Source organism: Macrobrachium rosenbergii, chromosome 42, assembly GCF_040412425.1.
Source record: "Macrobrachium rosenbergii isolate ZJJX-2024 chromosome 42, ASM4041242v1, whole genome shotgun sequence".
NCBI lineage: Eukaryota > Metazoa > Arthropoda > Malacostraca > Decapoda > Palaemonidae > Macrobrachium > Macrobrachium rosenbergii.
Window position 1 is genome coordinate 41,828,822 of NC_089782.1, and position 7,500 is coordinate 41,836,321.

At 36.9% G+C, this 7,500-nt stretch overlaps 1 protein-coding gene and 1 long non-coding RNA gene across 7 annotated transcripts in view; one reads left to right on the plus strand and one right to left on the minus strand.

The window, feature by feature from the left end:
- The window catches only part of LOC136828328 (metabotropic glutamate receptor 8-like), an 811,414-nt gene that overhangs the window by 685,618 nt on the left and 118,296 nt on the right, over positions 1–7,500 (plus strand). The window lies entirely within an intron of this gene.
- The window catches only part of LOC136828329 (uncharacterized), a 342,392-nt gene that overhangs the window by 278,945 nt on the left and 55,947 nt on the right, over positions 1–7,500 (minus strand). The window lies entirely within an intron of this gene.

The following is a 7,500-nucleotide window of genomic DNA, read 5'->3' on the forward strand; positions in this document are numbered from 1 at the left end:
ATGATGTGGCCATGTGACAAGAATGGAAGACGAATGATTGTTGAAATTAATGTAGAAGACTTTTAAAGGGCTGAATGGATAGAGCTGAAGTGGTACTGGAAACGGAAATCCGTAAATGCAGTAGGACTGGAGTGTGAGAGTGTGAGTGTGAGTGTGAGTGTGTGTGTGTGTGTGTCTGTGTATGTGTAAGATACAGGGAATAACGTAGTGTACGTAGAGGGGTCGACTCATACACACACACAAAATATATATATATATATATATATATATATATATATATATATATATATATATATATATATATATATATATATATATATATATATATATATATATATATATATATACAGTACATACACTTGCGTGCGTGTGTATGTGTTTGTGTAATGATAAAGACGAGAATAAGCAATTCCATTAAATACGTCTGATCCTCCATGGCCCAAAAGTAAATAAACCCAAGAGTAAATAAATGAAGACGATGGTGATTGATGCACACACGATAAAGTACGGAAGAAAGTTCCTGATGACGTGTTAATAGAGGGAATAAATGCCAACGGCGCGAGCATATTAATGATGATGAGTGAATCTTCTTCATCAATTATGACGAATGATTAACGATCTCATTAATACCGGGTTAAGACACGTGATTAATGAAGGGAGCGCGAGTATAAAGCGGGATCTTTTTTTATCATGTGTTTTCAGAGGACGCCGAGTTCAGTAAGGATCTTGGAGCAGTATATAAGGATGCTGAGTTATTGAGCAAGGATCATACAGCCATAGATAAGGATGCCGAGTTATTGAAAAAGGATCTTGAAGCGACAGATGAGGATGTCGAGATACTGAGTAAGGATTTTAAGACCATAGATAAGGATGTCGAGCTAATTAGTTAAGATCCTGTAACCGAAGATAACGATACCGAATTACTGAGTAAGGATTTCATAGACAAAGATAAGGATTAGATGGCGAGTTACTGAACGTGGTTACTGGAACTATAGATAAGAACGCCGGATTACTGAATAGGATCTTGGAGCCATAGATAAGGGGGATGCCGAGTTATGAATAAGGCTGTTAGAGCCATACATAAGGATTCCGGATTATTGGATAGGATGAATAATGATCTTGGAGCCACAGATAGGGATGCTGTGTCGCTGATTGAGAATCTTGGACCCGTGAAAAGGATGCCGATCGTTGGGTAATGATGCTGACTAGCTAGAAGTGGTGATATTTGACAATATTTTCTGATTCCAGACTGAGCCCAGTGCCATTCCAAAGAGGAAGTCTCAGTTTGGGGTTGACTAGTATAAAATACCAAACACCCCTCAAACTGGTAACATGCCTCACATATCTGGAGCAAGTGACACTGAATCCGGAACGCCAACAGAAAGAGTGAGGCTGTTTCTGGTCTAAAAATTTCAATGATTCATGTTACCTCGCCGGTAATAACCCAAGTCCCTATTTTATCAAATTCATGCAGATGGGACCTTGAGTTCGTGATCTCCTCAAGAAACATTTGAGAACAATATCCAAATCAATATCAGAAAAACAGAGGTCTGTGACCTTGCGACGGAAATAAAATGATTCTAGAAGTTAGGTGTAAGTGCCGGCAGGTGCAACTTTTAAGTGTTAAGGAAAGCTGTGTTCTTTTCTAGCCCTGTTCCAAAGCAAACAAGAACAAGTAAAAATTGCAGCAGAATTTTCTTCGGCACAATCGAGTTTTCTGTACAGCCGCTACGGCGTATAATCAAAGCCACCGAAAATAGATCTATCTTTTGGTGGTCTCGGTATAATACTGTATGAGCGGTGGCCCATGAAACCTTGACCACGGCCCCGTCGTGGCCTGTCCTATATCGTTGCCAGATGCACGATTCTGGCTAACTTTAATCTTAAATAAAATATAAACTACTGAGGCTAGAGGGCTGCAATTTGTCATGATTGATGATTTGCAGCCCTCTAACCTCAGTAGTTTTCAGATCTGAGGACGGACAGAAAAAGTGAGGACGGACAGACAAAGCCGGCACAATAGTTTTCTTTTCAGAAAAGTAAACAGTAAAAGGAAGGAACAATGGTGGGCTTAGTCACGTCTGAACCAAAGCAGTAAAGACTGGAGGGTAACAGGAATTAGGTGAGCCCAAGTTTTCTTCACGTTGAGTCTTATGATTCTGCTTACGACCTTGAAAAAACGTTTTACTCAATGTAAAGTTATAAAACCCCTGGGAAAGCATAACGTCTTAAAAGATATGAAAATTAATTGCTAATCGAATACAAAACCCAAACAAAATCGTCAACACTGAAAGCCACAAGTGAATGCCGAAAAATCAATCAAAAATGAAAAGCAGTTCTGCAGTTGTTTTTTTGTTTAAGACGGTTATTTCTAAAATATATTCAGAAGAAAAGTTTAAATTTGGGTTTCCAGGTACTGGGTAGAATGAAGATTCCTTTTAGGCGTCGGAAAAACACTGAAAAGGAAATATAAGAACTGAAAGGGAGATACTTAGTATGGTAAAAAAATATGAAAATTATTCATGAAAATCGAGAACGGGAAAAATCTTGAATTTAATAAGGCGTGAAATGGGAAACCCTGTGTGTGTAAATAGGGTATAGTCAGGAAAATGAGGATAGGGTCCAGGGTACACAGATAAAAACATACAATTTCTTCTGCAGAGAATCTGAGTAAAAATCATGATTTACAGGCGTAAACGTTAAGCAGAATTTGGTAATTCCACGAATGAAAATATGAATAGAACATGAAGCCTTTGTAAATGTATAAGAACTGGATAAAAAAATCTTTTTTACTGAAAAGTTTAATGAGATAATTTTTACTAGAAAAAGAAAGCCTCGCGTGACGATGACCCCGTATAACGAAAGACCTTTCTCGTTAAGGTGAATTCAGAAACTGATATTTGTATAAGAAGAAAGAACACGTTTAAAAAAAAAAGATTAAAAACGTTACCAGTGAAACCTGCAGATATTCAAGAGTTCTTCGTCATAAGAGAAAGGCTGGAAGTCACAGAATATATTGTAGGAAAAGACCGTTGGCTCTCAAGTTCATGTGAAAATCTTTTATCGAGATGGGCATGGGTCTAGCAACCTCATCCCAAAATCAGAGATTAAAATGAAAAAATAAAAAAGGTATATAACAACTGAGTTCATCCCTCTACCTCCAGGAACGGGGTAAAACGCCATAAAATGCCCCAGGCTTGTAAACGAAAGGAGACCGCTTGTATAAAATTGCCGTTTCTTTAAATTGCTGCAGACACTTGCTGTCTGGTGCAAGCGGCAACAGGGTCACAACAGCATCCCAGAAACTCAGAGAATACATTTTCACAGAAACCCGCTGTAAATGTAATTATCTTCTAATGAAACAAACAAACGAAGTTCCTGTTATGAACGCTAGAAATTTGCATATTCCTTACGAGTGAAATGATATTCATAACTTTGAATAGAAAAATTCTGTGAATAAAAAAAAAACGGGGAAGATTATTCCATTGTGAATAGATTACGCCAACTCATGAAAAATTATGCTATCATTATCCTAATCCGACGACTTACTCTATTTTCTTGATGGAAATCTAAAAAATTCCGAGTGAAATTTCTATTATGAAATAAGTCTTCATTCTTGCGAGCGAAAATTTTCGATGCAAATTAGTAACCCTCTTTACTTTTTATCTGAATATATATGTGTATATGTGTACATATATATAAATATATATATATGTATATATATAATATATATATATATATATATATATATATATATATATATATATATATATATATATATATATATATATATATATATATATATATATATATTATATTATGTGTATATATATACTGTAGACATTATGTTATATATATCCACACACACATATATATATATACATACACATATTATATATACATACCAATTAGTAAAATTCATACTAGGTACATACTCGTACAATGAATCGAGTAATGCACTGAATATAATGCTTTTGGTACATGGTGACTCAACAGCCCGCATCCGAATTCTTTACATTTCCAAGGACACAAGTAATTAACTAAATTGGCACCACGCTGACCGTGAATTTAGGAAAGTTTTTTCGGGAACCACAAAGAAAAAGATTATTCGAGGGAGGAGATTGTTCCATTTCGTAACACTGACAAACAATCGCGTAGGAATTTTTGCGGAATGGAAACGTGTTCACAAGGCGTGTTCACATGGAGTTGGAAGAGTCGCAAAACTGCTATTGGTTCAAGAGAAACTTACCAGTTACTTTATAAACATCAGATATTCTGTCTATCTTCATAAGGTGTTTGGAGAGCCCCTAATATGTTATGGTTTCAGAGAAACAAAACGAGTAAATGGTATTTTATCTGGTGTCCTGGCCGCGTTCATAAGGTGTCTGCAGAGTCGAAAAACCACTCTGTCCAAATACAACCAACCGCATAACTGTAATATATCGGGTGTTCTAGTCACGTTCACAAGGTACTTGCAGAGGCGAAAAACTACTCTGTCCAAAGACAACGAACCGCATAACTGCCGTAAAGCGGGTGTTCTAGTCACGTTCACAAGGTACTTGCAGAGGCGAAAAACTACTCTGTCCAAAGACAACGAACCGCATAACTGCCGTAAAGCGGGTGTTCTAGTCACGTTCACAAGGTACTTGCAGAGGCGAAAAACTGCTGTCTAAACACAACGAACCGCATAGCTCGTAAATCGGGTGGTGTTCTAGCCGCGTTCACAAGGTACTTGCAGAGGCGAAAAACTACTCTGTCCAAACACAACGAACCGCATAACTGTCGTCTATCGGGTCTTCTACAGTAGCCGCGTTCACAAGGTGTTTACAAATCATGAAACCGGCGATTGGCACCAAATGAAATGGCCGGATTAATTGCTATTTATCGAGTGTTCTCTCGCCCTGCAACCGACACCGGATGATGGCGTCCGACACTTGGTGAAAGGCTGTCACCTGCCTCCAATGTCGCTTATCCTCTGATATATCCTCTCCAGTTATGCTCGCTTCCACCTGTAAATGGGAGATGTCGATATCTACTGAACGTACCTTCAATTGCAGATCCGATTGATATGGGATATATGCGAGTAGATGAAAATAGGTGAGAAGAATTTTGCACTCGGACCGCTCTCTCTCTCTCTCTCTCTCTCTCTCTCTCTCTCTCTCTCTCTTCTGTTTATCTCTCTCTCTTCATCTGTCTCTCTCTCTCTCTCTCTCTCTCTCTCTCTCTGTCTGAGTATCTGTCTCTCTCTCTCTCTCTCTCTCTCTCTCTCTCTCTCTCTCTCTCTCTCTCTCTCTCTCTCTCTACCTGAGTATCTGTTTCTCCGTCTTCCTCCACCACCTTTCTCTCTCTCTCTCCCTCTCTTTCCACCAGTCTATGTATCTCTCTCTCTCTCTCTCTCTCTCTCTCTCTCTCTCTCTCTCTCTCTCTCTCTCTCTCTCTCTCTCTCGTCCATTATAAAATATGTATGTAAAATAATATAGGCAACTGTATTGCATAAAAAAACTCTTCACTTAATTCATATTACTGACCTCAAGGAAATTCCAAATAGTTCTTAATCAACTCAACGAGCACATGCGACCGAAAGATAACAGCAAAGAAACGGAAAAAGACATATATAAAGTTCCTCGTTAATAAATAAGAGGCTCTGTATTTTCTCTAATCAGATTATGGGTCTCTCGGAGAAAATCTTGCAGCCCCATCAAACTCCCATGCCTCGCACTGTAAGGGGTCGTCTTGTAGCCCCATTCCCGATGGAGGGAACTCTTGATAATCTTTCAGCTTTTTTTTTCTGGTTTTGTTTTTTTCATGTGTCTCACTTTGACAATGGAGACAAATGCGTTCACTTCGTCTTTCCTACGTTTGCTTTTTTTTTCTCAAGTAATCGGAAATCACCTGACGATAACGGCTTGATTATGTGTATGAGACCATACATGTGTATGGGTCATACATACTGAATACACAAGAATATATATATAAGAATATATATATATATATATATATATATATATATATATATATATATATATATATGTATGTATGTATGTATGTATGTATATATATATATATATATATATATATATATATATATATATATATATATATATATATATATATATATATATATATATAGTTTATATTTATGTGTGTAATAAGTTAATAAGACCCATAAAACGTTATTTAAACGTTTTCTTTTATCTTCATACTACACTATTACATTACAGTAAAAGACATAATTACTTTACATTTATATTTACATATATATATATACACTATATGTGTGTATATATGTATGTCTATATATATAAATGTATGTATGTATACATATGTGTGAGCGTGTGTGTGTGTGCAAGTCTATTCCAGTGTATATGAGACCATCTTTCTCTTTCCCTTCCCAACCACCGCGCCGCTCCATTTCAAAGAATACCGAGGATAAGAAATCCATATCGCCGTTTCTTCTTCTTCCACCAAGATTGTCGAATCCCAAGACATCGATTGGCGATAAAAGGACAACACTGTGGATCTAATTGTACCAGAGCAGAGTAGAAGATTGGGTAAAAGATAGGAACGATCTTTTCCTTTCTTCTTCTTTTTGTCATAAAATCTTCCTTCCTTTATTGGATTAACGAATACGATCTCTGCGAGCGAATTATAAAAAGAATGGAAGTGAATAATATCCTGGAACGTATCAAAGCAGTTAGACCTCCCGATGTTTTTTTTTTTTTTTTTGTAATTCGAACAGAAGGAAAGAAAAAAATTTGTTAAGGTGGAAAAAACATTGTCCCTATTCGAGACACGGTGGTAGATAGCCTCCTGGGAGCCACTTCTAAGAGGGAGGAAAAAATCACATAGAGAGAGAGAGAGAGAGAGAGAGAGAGAAGAAGAGAGAGAGAGAGAGAGAGAGAGAGAGAGAGAGAGAGAGAGAGAGTCTGAGGAAAAAAACAATCCCATTGTCTAGGGATAGTGTACAGTAGGAATAGATTCAGATAATCAACTTTCTACTTAGCTTCTCAATTGTCTTCTGAGCACGATAAGGCTATGTAGGCGTCCCTAAAACCTTTCATCTAGGGCATCTGTAATTAGAGGTGTTGGCATTGTTACCAAATTCTTTCTAGGAAATTTGACTTGATTAGGCTCCAGTCATAAAAGGTTGGAAATTATTCTAAGGGAGTCTGCTACTGTATGTTCGCTGTTGAAATATTTATTGTTGGAAAGGAATGTCTAGAGTTTTTATTCCTATACGATTTTTCGGAGCAAATCTCAGAAATTTGGATTTATCTTTCCAGAGAAGTGTTTCAGCAACTGAGCAGGTACAGAACTATACGATAATGGAAAGGTGATTAATCGCATGATCACGGCTATCAGAATACTCTTTAAGATTAATAAACAAACCTGTCTGCTAGTAAACAGAAGCAGAGAAATTTTAAAAAAGACGAGAAGAAAGAAAATTAAAAAGCGTAAACAGGTTACAAAAATCAATCCATCAATTGATAAAAAAGGAAA